General features: G+C 38.5%; 1 protein-coding gene across 2 annotated transcripts in view; it reads right to left on the bottom strand.

The window, feature by feature from the left end:
- The window catches only part of PLEKHA5 (pleckstrin homology domain containing A5), a 199,319-nt gene that overhangs the window by 140,787 nt on the left and 38,730 nt on the right, over positions 1-19,802 (bottom strand). The gene's annotated exons all lie outside the window — the stretch shown is intronic.

Raw genomic sequence — 19,802 nt, forward strand, 5'->3', positions numbered from 1 at the left:
TTGCATCCAAATGACTTGACTATTCATCTCCCCCCATTTCTAAAAGCCAAAAATATATACCTCAAACCCTAGGAGTCACACTCAAACTATTCAGAGCAAACATATTCTCTTTTAACAACTCCAGCCCTTCTTCCTTCAGACATCTGAGAAACCATCTGATCACAGGATTCAGCTCAAAGATGACATCTTTCATGAAACCTTCCCTCCCCTCTCCTCCCCAGTCCGGGTATGTGCGTTCCCAGCACCCTGCCCAATGTCAAAGTACTTATCCCATTTTAGTGTAATGACTAGTTTACTTCCTGAGCTCTCACACTGGACTGTAAACTTAATAGCAAGGGCACAGCTGTGTCTTACATCTGTTTTCAAAACACAAAGTAGAGTGGCTGACACACAGAAGGCTCCTAATGAATGCTTAATGAAAGGGAGACAAAAATTTAATTCTTATTAAAGATCTCTAATTTTCCTGGTTTAAAATATTTACTATTTGCTAAAAAGGACTGTCAGCAAAAAAACCAACCAAACAAAACCCCCAAAAAACATCTGTTTGGTTTACTATTCAGACAGACTTGAATTTTTTTTAAATATATATATCTTTATTGATTTCAGAGAGAGGAAATGAGAGGGAGAGAGACAGAAACATCAGTGATAAAGTCACTGATCGGCTGCAGCCTGCAACCCGGGCATGTGCCCTGTCCGGGAATCGAACCCTGATCGCCTGGATCCTAGGTTGATGCTCAACCCTGAGCCACGCCCGGCCGGGCCAGACTTGAATCTTGATCATGTCTAGGCAACAAGACTGCGACCAAAATTTATAAAATACAAAGTCAGGGAACAGAATTAAAGTGAAGAATTCACTCCTTTCTTCTTTCCTTTTTCTTAGCAACCTGCTGGGTTAAAAAAAATAATGATGGTCCATGTCATACACTAGGAAACTCTTTTCTCTTTAAGGGACTAATAACAGTCCCTCAGCAGGACCAGACGTGCTTGCTGCTGAAGCCTGAAGTCTTCCCTTGCAGGGATCAAGCATCCCCGCTGCTATTCCTCGACACGCCAGCAGGTGGCCTTTCGAGACAGCTGGCTGGGAACCCAACCCTTTCACCCCAAAGCCCTTGCTCGCACTGAACACAGGAACTAATGCCTCAGACTAAATTTCCTCATCTGTAATATGGGAATGGTAATATCTGTCTCGCAGGGTGTTGACATGCACCTGACGCATAAATGGCGCTCATTAAAGGGTTATGATGACAGTGACTAAAGCTGCCCTCTGGCACTGATAAAGGACACTAAGGTTTGCAGGCTCTGCTCAGCTGAAACCCCTTCCAGAGCCAGCTGACAGCAGCTCTCTCTAGCCTGCTCCAGGGAGGTTCATACCCATCTTGTTATACACCTATTTTTAAAATATTTCATTCCTTCCCACGACTCCTAAAATTGTGTACAATTTTAAACAAACTTGCTCTCTGATCCCATCCTTGCTGGTTTTCCTCCCTTTTAATCTTCAAGTCAATCCAGGTTTGATGTTCGTTTTCATTAATGCTTTTTCAAACTATAATAAGCAACAGTTCCCTGCCTCATTGCTGTTCAGAAACTTAACTTTTAAAAAAGTTGTAAATTTTGCTTATCTATGGTGAGATGACAAGCGTTTTAGTATGTGGATCCATTAAAATAAACCTCAACGTTATTCTGTGCTTATCTCCTTACACTGTTCACATCAAAACCAAGTAGCTGCCGTCTGTATTGTTTTTATTATCATTACCCATAGCCTCAGAAACCTCATCCTACTCAACCTAGCCCCCCCCTTTTTTTAAAACATATTTTTATTGATTTCAGAGAGAGGAAAGGAGGGGGAGAGAGAGAGATAGAAACATCAATGATGAGTCATTGATCAGCTGCCTAGCCCAAAACCCGGGCATGTGCCCTGACCGGGAATCGAAACCCGATCTCCTGGATCCTAGGTCGATGCTCAACTGCTCAGCCACACCCGGCTGGGCTCAACCTAGCCCTTAACGTGCCGTATTTCTTATATTTTACTCAAAGGTGTCATAGATTGTGGTCTTTATATTTTCTGTTTGTTTGTTCTAAGACAAAACATGTCTAGTATTTTATTTCCTCTCCACTGCTTCTGAATGATTCTGATAGCAATGTTCAGTGTAAAGCAGGTATTAGAAATGTAATGAGGAGAAGAGTCTAGTCAAGCAGGGCCCCTTCATCCTGCTACGAACAAACTGAGAGTCCTTAAATTAGGTTAAATTTCAACTTCTATTACTAAGTATAAGCAAAATAAGGAACCACATACACATTTGTTTTCTTAAAACCACCTTGTTGCAGAGAAATTTTATCATTCATTTTAAAGTTTCTGTATATAAAAGCTTTGCAAGAAACTGAGGCTTTTCCTTCTGGGGAAAGATCAACCTATAAGAACAGAACACAACAAAAACATTAAAAATGTGAAAACTATTTCTCTCACTGGCAATAACAACAGAAAGTAAGTAACAGTTTGGATGGGGAAACACTAATCTGCTTCACAGCCTAAACTCTACAAATGTAAAGAAAAAGTGCCCTCATCTGGTCAAACGAAAAACTTAACATTTTAGGCACACGCATTAAGTCCTGTTCAAGAGTAATTTTTCAGGGCTTTCGATGGTATAGAAATAAATATGAAGATTTTTTTCAAAAGCAGCAATCCAACGGTATGAATTCTGTTTTGCTGCCTTTTACAAATATATTTGCTGCTTAAAAACAACTACTAAAACCATAAAATATAAAGCAAATTATATAATACACAGTCTCCTCAAGCAGCTATAATCTAGCAGCCCCTATTTTTGTCCCCGAGTACGTCTAAAAAAATAATATGGCATTTAAAATTAAACGTTGGCAAATGACTTATATTATCATCAGAATGACATCTCTGCCAAACAGACCCAGGAGCACCGTGAATGGAAATAAAATGTTCAGTTTTCTGCAGCACTGTGACACTAATGTTACCAATGAAATTCTAGGGATGAGTAACCCTACCATTAACAGTAATAATGGTGACAAAAAGTTAATCATATTGGAAACCACTCAAATGCCAGCTATTTGACAGGTAATATGGCACTGTGGGAAGGAGGCAGGATACCCACCCACCCGCCCAAGAAGAAGTCCGTGCCCTAACCCTGGAACCTGTAGGTTACGTTACCTGTCTACCTTACAGGCAAAAGGGACGAGATGTGGCTCAGTTCAGATGGGGAGATAAGATGGAGAGGCTGCTCTGAGCCGTGTGGGCAGAAGAGGGGAGCCGCAAGGTGCGACTGTGGAAGGGCTGAGAGGCGCAATACTGCCGGCTTGGAAGGAGAAGCAAAAAAACAGATTCTCCCCTTGAGCCTCAGGAAAGGAATGGAACTGTCAACACCTTGACTTCAGCCAGTGAGTCCCGTGCCGGACTTCTGACCTACGGGACTGTAAGGTAAGAAATCTGTGTTGTTTTAAGGCACAAATTTTGTGGTAAATTTTACAGCAGCAACGGAAAACTGATATGCTGTGCTAAATTGGGATACTCCTCCTACTACGAGGTAGGTATTGTTATCTAATCCTACTTTAGCAGGAGGAAGCCGAGACTTACACAGAGAGATCAAGTTAACTGGCCTGAGGTCACAAGCTAGATAAACTTCAGACCTGGATCTGTCCATCTGATCTCGGCACCAGGCGAGGGTGAAACCTACCTCCTAGGTCACCGCCTTCAATCTGCAAACAAGGCACTAATGACCTCTGGGTGTTGAGTCCTCGGTATCTGTCCAAATTGTTCCCAATCTGTTTGGTGCCAATTTAACACTCACTTTCTGGATTGGTCTACAAAACAAAGCCCCTTGTGTTTTATTATTTTTGTGTGTGATGTACCAGATTTAGCATGCCTCATTCCCAAGAAAGGCTCCCCTCCGGGGCTGATGGAGGAGCTTTCTGCTGGGCCTGCAAAATGGTGTGGAGAATGAAAATGTCCTTGATTACTGTCAAATGACCTAGTCTTTCAGAGTAAAAATTTAAATCCCAATGGTGATTTAAAGTCTATATTCAGCTGTTAAGCCCTTTTGGACTCAAATAGCAGACACACACAATAAATCTCAAAGCTGACAGTTTGAGATGTGCTTACTACCCTCTGGCACTTCCATACTCTAAAAAAAAAAATCATTGGCATACTGCACTCTGATACAAAACATAAAATTAAGTATAGCATTAACTATATAAAACTATAATATAAAACTATATAAGGGAGAAAGGAGGCTCTGAAAGACTTTTGCTTAAATGCCATATTTTCATATAAACCTCTCAACTTACATTCTACCTCATTCTATTTATTTTTTCCTGTTTCTTTCACAAAAAAATTCTACTACAATTGTGTTACAAATAAGAGAATAAATTTCAACTACCCTGAAGTTAACTTTATTATTACTACTGCAACAAGCCCATTTCTCTACTATACACCAGAGGAAAAACTTATATCCTAAAATTCCATATTTAATTAACACGTCATTCTTTTGCAATTCCAATTGTTTTTCAGGGTCCCCTCCAGTCTTTAGCTTTACACATAAATTTAAAAAATTGCAATCACAGTGTAACACAATTGTTTCTTCTGTTTCAATATAAATAATAATGTAAAACACAGGCCTTAACAATAATGCATGAGGCCTTTACCAGTAATGAAAGGGGTTTAAAAAAAGGAATGGAAAAATCGTTCAAGAATAGTTACATACAACAGCTAATTTCACATTTATATGAAAAAAACTGTACCCAAGAAACAGATTTCACAGTGCCAAGGAATGAAATGTCTTTCTTTAAAATGTAATCACTAGTCTTAAGAATCATAAGAAATTCTGAGGCAGTGTGTGTCTGCAATTAAAATGACACAAAACCAAGATGTTACCTTCTTTCTTCTAAGTACCTGGTTTCTATTCCCAAGAAGAGTAAACCAAGGAAGATATACATAGATTTCTACATTTCAACTAATCGGACTAACACATATATATCACCACTCACTATAAGTAATTCTACTTCTTTTTAAATGTTCTTTTTCCTTTTTTAAAAGAAAGCAATGAAAAAACATCACCACATTTTAGCCCATACCTCCTCCATAGAGATGAGAAAACCAACCCCCAGTGAGGCAGAGGAAAGTGATGATGCCTGAGTTCCCCACTTTCTGCCCAGGATAAATCTGCATCAACCAGAAAGCCCTGCAACTACCTCACCAAACAAAGGGAGGAGGCTCCAAAAGCTACTGACTGTTATCATCCTACTTCTATGCAACATCATTACAATTTATTTTATCACATGGATTTTGTAACTCTGATCATGAAAATTAAGAATAAAATTAATTACCCATCTAGAAAAGGTGGTCAAGCACTTCACGGCATGTCCCTCTTCACGCAAGCCCCTCTGTCACAATCTGTCTCTCTAGGTCTTGATTTCCTTCTTCCTCTATAAACTTTGTATGCTGGCCTAGAATAATCCCCGAATACGCTAATGCCCTCTCTAATGATGTGATCCAGGCGATCTCTCCTGCATTAACCTGGGGAATAATGAATTCTGCGCAAAATGGAATGTATGGGTGAAAATCAAACCAATGTCTGTGTGACACTTTATAAATATGTGGTTTGCTAGCAAGGCTTCCTCAACTTTCCTCAGGTCACAGCACACAAAGGAAATATATGTGGTTTGCTAGCAAGGCTTCCTCAACTTTCCTCAGGTCACAGCACACAAAGGAAATGCTAATACTTGGGCAGCACACTGGGGTAATGGACCAAGAACTCTACTGGTTGGGTGGTTCAGGCCCTGAGGTGGGGGAGAGAGGGGGAGAGGGGGTGCTCAATGGCTCCACAAACCTAATCCTGGCACACGAGGGGTGAGGGGCAGTGGGAGCTGTGTGCTTGAGTATGAAAATGATGATGACACTCTCATCGGTACAACTGCCACAGTGAACGATTTGCTCAAGTTCACAGAAAGGGCCTCTACTTCTACTAGAAGTAGATCTAGTGGATCTCACAAAGGCATGCGACTTGTCAGACAGAAACTGATCATCAGCCCTGCCTAACCACATTAAATTAAAACCACAGCAAATATTCCCAACATCAGAATGACAAAATCAAGCATTTTTGAGTAGGGAAATCATTTATTATTAATTATCCTTAGAATTACAAATGTATGCATAAATTACAATAAAAGTATCTGCACAGGTTTGATGTTCTCCTCAACTATGAGTTGGAAAAAGGGTATGGAGGGAGCCACCACTTGGCATCCTGGAGTTCACACTGGCGCCAGGTCCACTCTTGGTGTTCTTTAAAATCATTATTGATTATTTAAACATTATTATCAAAAGGTGAGCGCAGAACTTCTTCCTGAGACAAGGCATGGTGCTGAGCGTGTGGAAGGAGGTAGGAGCTGAAGGGCTAGCACTGGCGTTTCAAAACAAGGCTCTTCTACATAACAGCTGTTAACACACCTCACCCTTCCTTTCCTTTTCTATCAAATAGAGGCAATATCACCATCCTTACCAGATTTTTGTGAGGATTAGAGATAATAATATAGGAAACGGTGTCTGATACTCAAATGCACTCAAAAAGCATTATTATAACTACTGGTCCTATTTTTGCATTTATGCATTTGTTTACTTAACATTAATTCCTGTGTCTTTTTTACAAGTACTTTCACAGTATCTGTATCCAATACTTTTCAAGGCTACATAATATTCTATCTTGTTATCTCATGGTTTAGTCAACAGGAGTCAATTGCTAGATATCTGTATTACATTCATTTTCTATTACAAAGTTTTAAAATTTTATTTCCTTAGCATCTAGACCCAGAAATAAAATTACAATGTCAAAGAACATGATTACCTTTATAGCTTTTGATATATGCACTTCTTAGACATATACCTTCCTAAATGAAGACTGGAGTACAGGCTATCAGTGAGGTAGAATCCCACTGGTTTTGAAGCTTTGCTGGTTGAATCTCAATTACTTTAATTGAATCTTGGAACTAAATATGCTTTTTATATGAGAAATTAAATTAAAACCATTTTAACAATGAACACATCTTACTGTTTTAAATTTTCTTTAACAAATGCAACATACATGCATTGTGTGTGTCTGTGTATCTTTTTTCACAAAATACATGCGGGTTTAAAGTCTCTACTGCTCCATCCTCAAAAGTCCTCATTAAAACCCAAAGTCATTAACATTTTCATTTGTTTACCCAAAATTTTAAATGTTAAAAGCATAAGTATGTATATCTCTATACATACGAAAAGCTATAAAACTTGCTTTTTTTCTTCTAACAAATCTAGGACTTCAGCACATACACATCTGCTACTACACATATTCTATTATTTTCTACCATTCTATAATTTATATAACTAGCTCATTATTAAGATACTTGAGCAATTACCAGTTTTGCTATTTTTATGTGTGTATAAAAACAAAACTTCAATAACCATCCTGTCACATCATTATAAACTATGAAAGTTCAAACTTCTATTAATACTATTATATTTGTAGGGCAAAGTTGTAGTTAGAAAATTGATGGGTCAAAAGGTATGACCATTTTGTATTTGACGATTTTCACCAGTTTACAGTCCCACCAGTAGATAAACAGAGTGACTATTCCCTGTTCCTTCACTAATACCAGGTATTATCACACTTAAATCTTTGCCAATTTGATAAGTAAATAAGGTATCACGTTCCAGTCAGCATTTTTTTAAAGTGCCTATTTGTATTTCTTTTAGTGTGATCTGACTTTTACTGTTCTCATCTCTTATCCACATTTTCTACTAGCTTGCCCATTATTTTCTTATTGGGAATCAAATATTTTTAAATGCTACATAGTCAATGTCATGCAATAAAATCTCTCTCATGACAAAAATAATTCTGAAAACTGACTGTAGTTTCCTTGTGCTATTTGAATTTTTACTTACTCCTGTCCAAGTCCAACAGAGACGGCTGTCTGTAGATTTGTTTTACATGCATACATCTATTGTGAAGATCAACGGAAATACAACCAAGTGGAGCTCTGGGGTGGAAGGAACTGGCAAGGACAGAGCATGATGCAGGTGAAAGGCCCAGAGGCCAGGGTCCCTCAGTTTTGGTCTTAGCTCTGCCACAATAAGCTGAATAGACCATAAGTGTCATGGAGTATCAGGCCCTCAATCAATAAAATGAAAAAGTTGGGCAGAATGGTCCCTAGGGCTGTTTCCAGGTATAAATCCCAAGAGTCTAAGAGGTTTCAACATATTTTCTTAGGATCATGAGACACCTATAGTAAGATAGAACTTGATCGTTTTAAAGTAAAAAGTGAATAATAAATATAAATAATCAAAACTAAGTATGGTTTAAAAAATAAAACTAACTCATAATATAACAAGATTATCAACCTGGAAATATACAGTTTCTTAGACAGTTTGATTATTTTAAGTCCTTAGACATTTGCTATTAGGACTTAGCTTGAAAACCTACACATATACTGACTGAGTATATTCAAAGTATCCCGTGTGATTTTTTTGATAATCACTGTATGAGTAATTTAACAGAAATGAAAAATGAACCTACATAAGAGCCCACTGCTATTAAAAGCTGCTTTGCTGCTGGAGTGACGCTTACCGGTATTCATGTTATTTTAAATTTTCAACTCTTGGTTTAAAAGCGCTATATCACCCAGCAGTTGAGCATCGACCTATGATCCAGGAGATCGTGGTTCGATTCCCGGTCAGGGTACATGTCCGGGTTGTGGGCTTGATCCCCAGTTAGGGGCCTGCAGGAGGCAGCCACTCAACAAATCTCTCATCATTGATGTTTCTCTCTCTCTCTCTCTCTCTCCCCATTCCCCTCTCTGAAATCAATAAAGATCTATTTTTAAAAATAAATAAATCAAATAAATAAATGCACTATATCTACATATCAAATTAGGCCTGTATTTGAGTTCATATGATTCCACCATGAAATCAATAAATCTCAATCAACTGAGATTTGTGATCGAGTTTTCATGTATCCACTCATGAAAATATTAAAAAGAAATCACCTTTCTCTCATTTAAAAAAGTATTTCAGCCTGGCCGGGCATGGCTCAATGGTTGAGCATCGACGTAGGATCCAGGAGATCCCGGTTCGGTTCCTGGTCAGGGCACATGCCCAGGTTTTGGGCTCCATCCCCAGTGAGGGGCATGCAGGAGGCAGCCAATCGATGATTCATCATTGATGTTTCTCTGTTTCTCTCTCTCTCTCTCTCTCCCTCCCTCCCTCCACCCCTCTCCCTTCCTCTCTCTGAAATCAATAAAGATATATTTTTTTAAAAAAAGTATTTCAGGGCCACAGTGCCTACGCTTATTCATTTTATAGTTTTAAAAACTGTGTTTAAGAAAAAACTGTCTCAAACACAAATTTTCTGTAGGCGGAAGAATCATTGCCTAGCAACAGTCGCTTTCAGTTTATGAGAACCGTAAGGTGAAAAATTCACATTTCCAACACTTCACTTAATTGTTTGATTTTTGATGGCTGTGGGCACAGAGTGGTAGGTAGCCCCTGTCCTTTCAGCACGACTATCATGAACTGAATCCCAGTGAGACTTGGCCAAACTCAAAGCCTTAAAAGAAAAACTTATATGCTGTGTTCTTCAATGATAAGGTTAACTACTATAAATCAAACACAACACTTTAGGCCACCTCCCAGGCTGTTCTCCTCTGCCTCCTGTTTGAATGGTGAGTGACTTGTGTATCTTTGAGGTCTGTTGCTAATAAGAAGCACTAGCACCATCATGCTATCACTTTGGGTGGAGGGGGTGCACTGGTCCCAGCTGGAACTGGCATCTCCACCCTCAGCTGTGGCTGGCTCCAAGAATGCAGCATATCTCTTTCTGAGGATCCTTTCTCTTTGCTGTTCTGATGGGCAGAGGTCGAAAACAAGCAACAAGAAGAAATTAAAACAGTATTTTTCTATAAACAGATGGCAAAAATTTTGTGTGCATGACTGCATGTATATAAGAAAAGAAAATCAGGAGCAGTTTTCTTTAAAAAGCATTTTCCCCCATACTAATGTCCAGGTGCAACACATACAAGGGAACGATCAGCGCCATTAACTTAACCTGATGGTACATGACCCACTGAATATGGTGAGGTAATAGAGTATTCACGTGATTCTGTAATATTTTCCTGGCTCTGCCATTTACTAGTTGTTCAGCTGTGGCCAATTTATTCATGTCTCAGATCCATCATTTGAAAATCTGGATAATGATGGTGGTATTCTTATAGCTGTGCTACACAGACCAAATAAGTTCATATATGTAAAGCACCGAGAACTGTTGCTGGCACACGGTAAGCACTTAATAAAGGGAATAATTATGTTCACTGTTTTGAGTCCTGCAGTGGTACCTAGATTATGGTTTTAATTTGCATTTCCTGAAAGACCACTGATGTTGAGCCTCTTTTCACGTGTTCGTTTGTAATTTGTACATATTCTTACTTAGTGAAGAGACTTTTCAAATCTTTTGCCCACTGGATGGTTTGTCTTCTTATTGTTGAGTTCTAAGAGTTCTTTTTGTTATTTGGATACAACTTCTTTGTCAAATGTATGATTTGCAAATATCTTCTTCCAGTCAGCTCCTTATCTTTTCTTTCCACTAACAGTCTTTCACAGAGCAAAAAGGTTTTAATTTTGATAAAGCTCAATTTATCAATTTTTTCTTTTTGTGGATTATGCTCTTGATATTATCTCTAAGAAATCTTTGCCTACCCCAAGATTACAGAGATTATCTGCTATATTTTCTTCTAGAAGCTTTACAGTTTTAAATTTAGGGCTATGATCTCTTCTGATTTTTATACTGCAGACAAAAAATGGGGAGGGGGGATTCAACAGAAAGTATAACCTCACAGGGTTATCTGAATATAAATTTCTAACTGGGAAGGTCATGGTGGGTAGTCACAACCCAGGCACATGACTTTTTAGTAAAGGTTTATCTTTGCCTTAAGCAAGCCCTGTTATTTTTGTGCATCTAGGTTAACACACCTTTGAAACACCAGAATTAATACCCCTGGAAGGGGATATTAACCTTCAAGAAAGCAAATAATCTTGTTAACTGTTCTGTAATCCAACCCCACCTTGCTTTCTCCCACCTCCATGCATGTTCCCTCTTTAATTTCAAATACATAAAAGAAATTGCAAAATTGTTATTCTAGGGAGCATCTGAGATACTGCTCTTTGGCATATGCTGTACTTGGCTCAAATAAACTCATAAAAATTCTCTATTAAGTTTGTAAGTTTCTCATGTGGAAATATAAAGTATAAAATGGGTCCAAGTTCTCTTTTTTACATATGAATGTCCAATTGTCCCAGCACCACTTGTTAAAAAGACTAACCTTTGTCCATTGCAGTACCTTTGTGCCTTTCTCAAAAAAATAAATTTTTTTTGAAATCAATTAACCACATTTGTATGGGTCTATTTCTAGGTTCTCTTTTGTTCCACTATTGCTGCTTTGTGCATGTGTGTATGCATATGTCTGTCCTTTCTCTGATGCCACACTGTCTTCATTACTATGGCTTAATAGTGAGTCTTAAAAGCAGATAGTGTGAATCTTCCTCCCCCTTTGTTCTCTTTAAAGTCTGGCTATATAAATAAACATATAAATATAAATAAATTCACATAAATTACAGGATAGCTAATCAAGCTTTATAAAGCAGGGTAAACCCATACTTATAGCAGCTATTCTTATAGGGTGTTGTGGAAGTCATAGGTAATATACAGTGTCTCTTAATCCTCATATTAAAAGAAACGCTAACATCTTCCCAGAAGCAGATGAAGGAGCTGATCTCCATGTTTCAAAGTCTTGTGACAGACTTTAAATGCTCATGCCCTCCATCGATTTCTTAATAATTTCAGTCTTTTCAGGCATAACTTGATATCACGGTCCTCAAGCTGTAAATAAAGCTGTTTCTCTCTAGCACGCCCCCCCCATAAGTCAAGCCAGGCCACCTGGGGCTTCTCTCTGCAGTAGCAGAAAAGGTGGCTAGGAGATATTTCTCTCTGTTCTAGCTACTATTCTCATTTTACATCTCCAACTGCAGAAAATTTTTCATTTAAGATTTTATGAACTTCTTGCAACTGTCTTATTAGCCAAACATCAATAATCATCAGAAATCAGCAGCAGTATCAGTCAATAATTATAAATAAGGATTTTCCAACTGTGGTTTTATAAAGCATATGGGTTGTGACACAGTCATCCTCCCAAGTAATTCAGCTGCCCTCCTAGGACATAAGAAGGAAAGCCAGTATCAAAAAAATATGTAGACACTAGAAATGAAGGATGATAAATTATTTATAAAATCATTGCAGGAAGATTTCAATCTCATTTTGTGCAGAAAGTTACTGATCTGTATTAACAGAGTTTAAAACAGGGTTTAATGCCCTAAAACAAAACCCTAGATAATCACAGCCACAGATGATATTTTTTGCCTTTACAGTTTCTTTACAGGGAGGGAAATGCTGTGCAAACATATACAACTGAAAAATCAAAACATGAAACACACAAGAAAGCCATTAAATTATTCATTTACTATGTTTAAGACCAGGTTTAAAATTAACCTCTGTAAATACACGCCATACCACCTATAGTAAGTCAGACAGGCTATCCATCTTCCCATTTTCCACTTCAGAGGTTAAGAACAAACCTTAACAGAAAGGAGCGCAATTATTTCATTTCTGACCTGAGTTTCCTACAATTTAATTAAGCTAAAGTCAATGACAAATATAAAAATGCTGTTGTCGAGAGTTTTCTGAATTGCTGCCTCACAAATGTCCCACATACAATTAAAAGTGTTTACCTCAATCAGGCCTATTTTTCCAACTCCAACTGAGAAACAAAATACTTGCAGAAACTTCAGTACCCAAGGATAGGTGTGGTACAGGGTTTATTTTTTAATTTAAGGGGTGGGGGGTGGGGAACACTCCAGATAAGCCAACCCTAAAAAGATTTTTTTGATCATATGGCAATGATCATACACTTGAATTTTACCAATAAATGAAAATAGACAGAGGGGGATTTCACAACACTGGGATCACCTCTGCACCTGATCTTGTTTCATATTGTAATGCAGGGTTTATATGCAGCCTACTTCCTGAAATGGCTCACTCAGGGCTAGAGGTTGCTAGGCAGCTCGAGAGCAGACAGAACACACATTATTAACAATGCATAGTAAATACTGATAAAATATTAATTTCTTTTACACACTGCCTTTTCTCTACATATAGAGTTTAACATTTCTTTCTTACTTCACACCGCTGAGTGAGGAATGAGAAGATGACAGAAACAGTTTACAAAAAGGTGGTCTATGATGGGGGATGCTGGTAACAGGGGAGGCTATGCCTGTGTAGGGACGAGAGGTATGCAGAAAAATCGCTGCACCTTCCTCTTAATTTTGCTGTGAGCCTAAAGTTGGTCTAATGAACAAAGTCTTAAAAAAAAGAAAGAGTGGAGAAAGTTACACAAAGTAGAAGAAAAAGAGCTGCAAGTTATCAGTAATGGCCCAGAAAGATGTTTAGTCCAAGCTCTGTCTACCAGACTGTGGCCCAATTAAACCCTAACCTAGATTTTACCCGAACTCTTTACAGGGAGCCATGAGGGTTCATTAGCATGCAGGAGACAAGGTCTGGGAACACCTTAACTGTATCAACACATACAAGGTCACAAGAAAGACTTACTAATGTGTTCTTCAAATTACACATTTCTTGGGTTTACACATTTTGATTCACATTCTGATGTTTATGAAATTGGGTTCATCTTAAATTCAATGTGTGCACATAATGTAGTAGTTTGTTTTATCCCTAGAAAAGTTAGTACGAAATCACTGGCGAATCTTCCAATCAAAGCGCCTTCAAAAGGGATGTGAAACTCAAATCTACCACTGGCACGGAGAGACAGCCAATTAGTACTGTTCTACACACCTCTGTAAACTAGCTGAGTAAAGACCAGAAGACGCTGGAGGCCCTCCCAGTACTGGACAGAGAGAGAGACAGCTCTGATTCCCTTCAATGTAGTATCATTGGAAACCAACTAGGCAAGCGACACCAACTTCATTCATCTGTGGCGGCTTTAGTTTACAACCAGCTTTTTCTTTCTTTTTTTAAATAGCAATGAATAGACTTTTACTTAGGTCCAAAGATAAAACTAAGTTAGTCACCTGGGTCTAAACTACCTATACAACATTAGCAAAGCTATTAAACCCATTACTCAATTTTTCTTTAAGGGTAAAAAAAGTGGGGAGAGGGGGAGTGGCACAAGCTTTCTAAGACTATGATCAGAATAAATTAAACCAAGCAATTTGTTTTACCTTTGATAAATTACTTCAAAATAATACCTATTATATCTTATTATTTACCTACCTATTACTATGTGCCAGGATCTTAAAAAGTATATTACTTTAATCCTGTATGGTAGTGGTTAATCTCATTTTACAGAGAAAGAAACAAGAGACTCAAAGAGGTTGTATGGCTAGAATCAGGTCTGGGATTCAAAGCCAAGTCTGTCTGATTCCAAAGACCAACGTTTTCTACTTTATCAAGTTGCATATTGACTTACCAGATCACCATCATTCATTTACCTTAACCGTGTTTCTGAATATAACACAATCTCAAAATTTGGCATTACCCACTGCTATTCTACTCTTCCCATCACTTGAAGAGCATTTTCTTATTGATGTGGTTGTTTCTGATAAAGTATTATGAAAATGAGAATGTGTGCATATGTGTGTGCTTGCAGATGTGCATGGGGGGAAGGGAAATGCAAGGGAAGATGCAGAATTTTAAGTAAATTTACTATGTAATCAGACAAAGTCAAAGATATTGGTATCAACTTTTTATTTCTCCCTCCCAAAAGAAATCACAAGATAGCTACTTCTTTGTAAATCCCTACAATAAACTGTCTTCACTTCAGAGCCTTGTGGTTTCCACAAATGTACCTGCCACAATTGATTTATTTCATCTATAGAATAAATATGGCATAACTCACTTTGGCTGTTGAAATTCTGAAGTTTATTTTGTATTAGAATAGCCTATTTACACACAAAACAGACTATTTTTTCCCTACTGATGGAATCCAAATACGTAATTTCAATGAAAAGGAAATCTCAAAAACCATTATGTCAGCCAAGGACAATACTTCCAAAGAAATGAGGCCAAATGGCAGCCAAAAGATGGCTCCTTCTGTTTATCTGAGAAAGTTTATATCCCGAAGACAATCAGAAGGTATCTCTAGTCAAAAGACATCGCTTTAATGGACTGAACTCTATGATCCAAAAGTAATCAAGAACTCCTTCAGGGGCTGGCTGGAGGTAGGGAAAACAAACAGAAGCTTTCAACTAGTGCGAACTGTTATGAAGTAGTAGTCTCTCCGCTAATTAACTGTACTATACTGTTAAGGCTAGAATGATTACACTGCCTGCAGTGAAATACAGAATTATCAATGACCAGAAAGAATGCCTATCGCCATGGCTGCCTTACAGAAGGGGGATGGGTAGGAAAATCTCCAGCTATCCAATGACGAGCAGACAAGGGCCATCTCAAGACCTGTGTCATTTTTCCCAACAATATTTAGTTTTCTTGCACAGGGAAGCTGATCCAGGGGTTGCAGTTTTTCAGGGGGCGGGAGAGTGTAGCAAAATGGAAGAGTACCAGGAAAACAAGATCCGTGGAGTTGAGAAGATCAAAGGAACGTGTAGTAGATGTTAAGGGGGGGGGGTGTCTCATCACCTCACAATTCTCCTAACACTTAGGGGAGCCCCAAAAGCCATGCCGGTGCTATTAAAGTGAAACATGAAACCGCTTTTTCTGTGTGGCAAAAACAGTCAAATACGTGCAAATTAATATGATTCAGTTTACTACATATGGCTCCACCCTCCCATCCATCAAGCAAATCAGATTCTCTGTCTTGGGAATTTGAGACTTGAGTAAAGAGATGGTCAGAGCTGTGTCATCTTAATGAAAGCCCTGCAGAGGAGGTTCAGAGCTCCCACTGCTCAAGGCCCTAGATTCCTGCCCTGCCCAAAGTTTAGCTGTGCAGCAGTTCCTTTAAGACTGCAAGCTCTCCAAGAACGCTTTCAAAAACCAGTTATAACAAATAACTTCTGTCTTTGCAATCCAAGGAAACTTAACAAATACTAACTGTAAGCCTGGGAAGTTAGATGGGTGGTTCCGTTAGGCCTCTGAGCTATCAGTCCAACACCCAAGGTGTTTGTTTTTCCCCACAGTGGTCACAAAACCTGAGCATGACTGCTGATTAAACAAAGTACAGCAAGCAAGCAAGATTCCCTCTTTCTTCTTTGAGAGACCTTACAATTGCTGCACAGATACAGGCTTACTCAAAGCAGGTTATGTAAACTGAGGGAGAAAATTGTGTTAATTAAAATGATATAAAGTGCTCATTAAAAAAAGTTATCAAGATCTTGATTTCCACTAAAAAGAACCTATTTTAGCTGCAATCAGCACTCAGGCTGGCAGGTATATTCGCCTCCCCCATGACTCTGTGAAATGGAACAGGTCACAGGGCATAACAGCCAAATAGAAACTCTGGTAAATTAGATGGTAAACTTATGTAATCGGGGAACAGCTAGTACAGAGAAGACTGTCCAAATCTAAAAGCATACTAGACCCTCTGAGCCAATAAAAGGGGCTCCACCTTCTCTGTGATACAGTGTTTAATGCTTACTGATGCTACCTTTTGTCTATGGCAATGAGACTCTGCTTCAAATGGCACAGAGAATTGACACTTTCTACCTTACTCCATCCTAATCGCTAATTATAAGGATATTTTAAAATACATTGCAATAATTTTATATATGTTCACACATTGCTAATATTAAAAACAACAACGAAAGCTACTGGGACAACTAATTTTGGCAAAAAATAAGATTCTATACGCAAAATAATTTCCAGATGAACTAAAAATGTTAATATGAAGAATAAAAACATAAACATATAGAAGGAAATACCACTATAGCTTATGTTTATAATCTAAGGGTAAATCCAGGTATGACACCAAAAAAATAAATCAAAAAAGGAAAGGACTGAGATTTCACTGCAACAAAACAAAACTTCTCTGGGAATAAAAAAAACGACAAAGTACAAATTAAAAACTTACTGAAAAACTTAGTAATAAGAAAATAACTAACATACTGAACAAAAATGGACATTGAGGGCAATTAATCTGGAGACCAATAGAGGAATGTGTATCAAAACCTTAAAAATGGGCTTATACCTCACACCTCTTTGCCCATCAAACTTTACTTCTAATAATTTACCCTATGAAAACGATTTTCTTATCAAGAAAATTCACTTCAGCATCGTGAATAGCAAACAACAAAACCATGAGCATGTTAAATTATATGCCATCTGCTCAATGAAATAATCTACTGCCATTAAAAACAGAACGAGATCTATATTCACTGGCATGAAAAACAGTCACAATGTACTATTAATGTGGGAGAAAAAAAAGAGGGGTTACAAAAAACAAAAGACAATGTGCACGGCCAGCAAGCGGACTATTAAAGTACCTTCTTCCTGAGCACAGGAGTAGACCAATATTTCCACCCCCATCCTTCTTGCTGACACACTCACAGTGCAGTATGTCTTGTGATCATGCTCTCTACAACAGATGTGAGCAGAGGTGTAACCCTGGAGCTATATTTTAAAGATGGCAGTGACAACCCTGGCCTGAGTTCCTGAAAGACGGCAAGGAGTGGAAACGGCTCCTCACCCCAATCCCAACCTGGAATATCTACCCTGCCCTGTTGTGTGAGAGAAAAATTAACTTCTGTTGTGTTTGTGCCATTCCATTTCTAGCCAATATTCAGTAGGTTGGCCTACCCTAACTAGTACAGTAGAATACCAGCAGTTTTACTCTTTAAAGAAATCTATTATGAGCATATAAATATTTTTAAAGGTCTGCGAAAGTGTTTTATTGTGTGAATATGCCACGATTTATTTACCTGTTACTGACAGGCATTTGGGTAGTTTCCAGTTTTTCTGTTTTTATAAAGCTATACCATAAATAGTCTTGCACATGTCTTTTGGTGAACATACATTCATATTTGTTGGGTACTTACTTAAGAGGGGAATTATTGGGTGATAGGACATGTATACATTCAGCTATAGTGGATACCACCAAACAGTATTCCAAAGTGATGGTGCCAATTTGCACTCCCATCAGCAGTGTGCATATGAGAGTTCAAGCTGCTCCACATCCTTGTCAACACTTGCTATTTTCTTTTTTCATTGTCGGCATTCTGGAGGGTAAGTACCATACACTTTTAATTATTCGCAACTTAAAAGACTTTATTATCTAAAATTAAAACAAGTTTTGTCAATTACAAAGCACCTCTACAATGAAACAATGCAATTTCAAAATGATATATAAAATGTGTTCTCCATGTTGTAAAATAATGTCTAGAAAACACGAAAGGAAAATGGGTTGCCACTCTGTAAACTGTAGACATCTGCAACCTGACTTCCCTTAATTTAAAGAAAACTATCCTCCTGATGCCTGTAATTCATGGGAAACATCACATGGGCTCTGAAGTCAGAGTGCCTGGGCTGGAGTCGCAATTCCAATTCCTACTGTGCAGTGGGGCCTTGGGCTCTAACCTCTCTAACCTACCACTTCAGCTTTCAACCACTTAAAAGAACGGCTAAGAACTTGGGTTCTAGAAGTAAACTGCCCAAGTGCAAACCCTGCTCTGCAATTTCATAAATTTCTCTGGGCCTCATGTTCACCTTTAAGTAGAGAAAATTAAAGTTTCAACACCTCGCCCTGGCCAGTGTGGCTCAGCTGCTTGGGTGTTGCCTGTTCACTAAGAGTTTGCCAGTCTGATTCCCAGTCAGGGCACATGCCCGGGTTGTGGCCTCAATCCCCAGTAGGGGACGTGCAGCAGGCAGCTGACTGATGTCTTGCTCTCACACTGATGTTTCTCTCTCTCTTCCTCTCTCTCTAAAAGTCAGTAAAAAAAAAAAAAAAAAAAAAATCTTTTTTTTTTAAAATTTTATTTATTATTTTTTAAAAATATATCTTTATTGATTTCAGAGAGAGGAAAGGGGGGGGAGAGAGAGAGAGAGAGAGATAGAAACATCAATGATGAGAGAGTCATTGATCAAAGCCCGCAACCCGGGCATGTGCCCTGACCTGGAATCGAACCCTGATCGCCTGGATCTTAGGTCGACGCTCAACCACTAAGCCACACCCAGCCGGGCAAAAAAATCTTAAAAATAAAATAAAATAATTAAAGTTTCAATACCTTATGGACCTATTTGAGAAGTAAATAGTTGTACATATGCAGAGCACTTAGGACGGTGTTAGACACAAAAACAATAGGCATTTGCTACCACCACTGACGCCACCGCCACCAAGGCCACCATGAGTCTCATAGCAGGGAAAAAAAGAGAGAAGCCAATGAAATCATCAGAAGGCAAGACAGGACTTGGACCTCAATTCAAATGAGCTTATTCTCTAAGACAGACAGTTGATCACCAGAGAAAGTGGCCATTTAGCTAGGGGGTCTCCTGAAACCTTCACCTTCACTTACTTCCAAGTAGACTAAAGGTCCTTTGCAAGGCAGAGGAAAGACAAGCTCCCACCATGCAAATCCCAAATACAAAGCACAAAGATGGTAAAATAAGGGCACCATTTTTATATCTGAAAATTCATTAAAATGGCATTTCCAATAGTCTCCTAACTAATTTTCCTACACCCAATCAGGTCTATCTAATCCCTTTTCACAGGATGAGTTTTTAAAAACAGAAATGTGATCTTGG

This window comes from Miniopterus schreibersii (genome assembly GCF_964146895.1).
Source record: "Miniopterus schreibersii genome assembly, chromosome: 2".
NCBI lineage: Eukaryota > Metazoa > Chordata > Mammalia > Chiroptera > Miniopteridae > Miniopterus > Miniopterus schreibersii.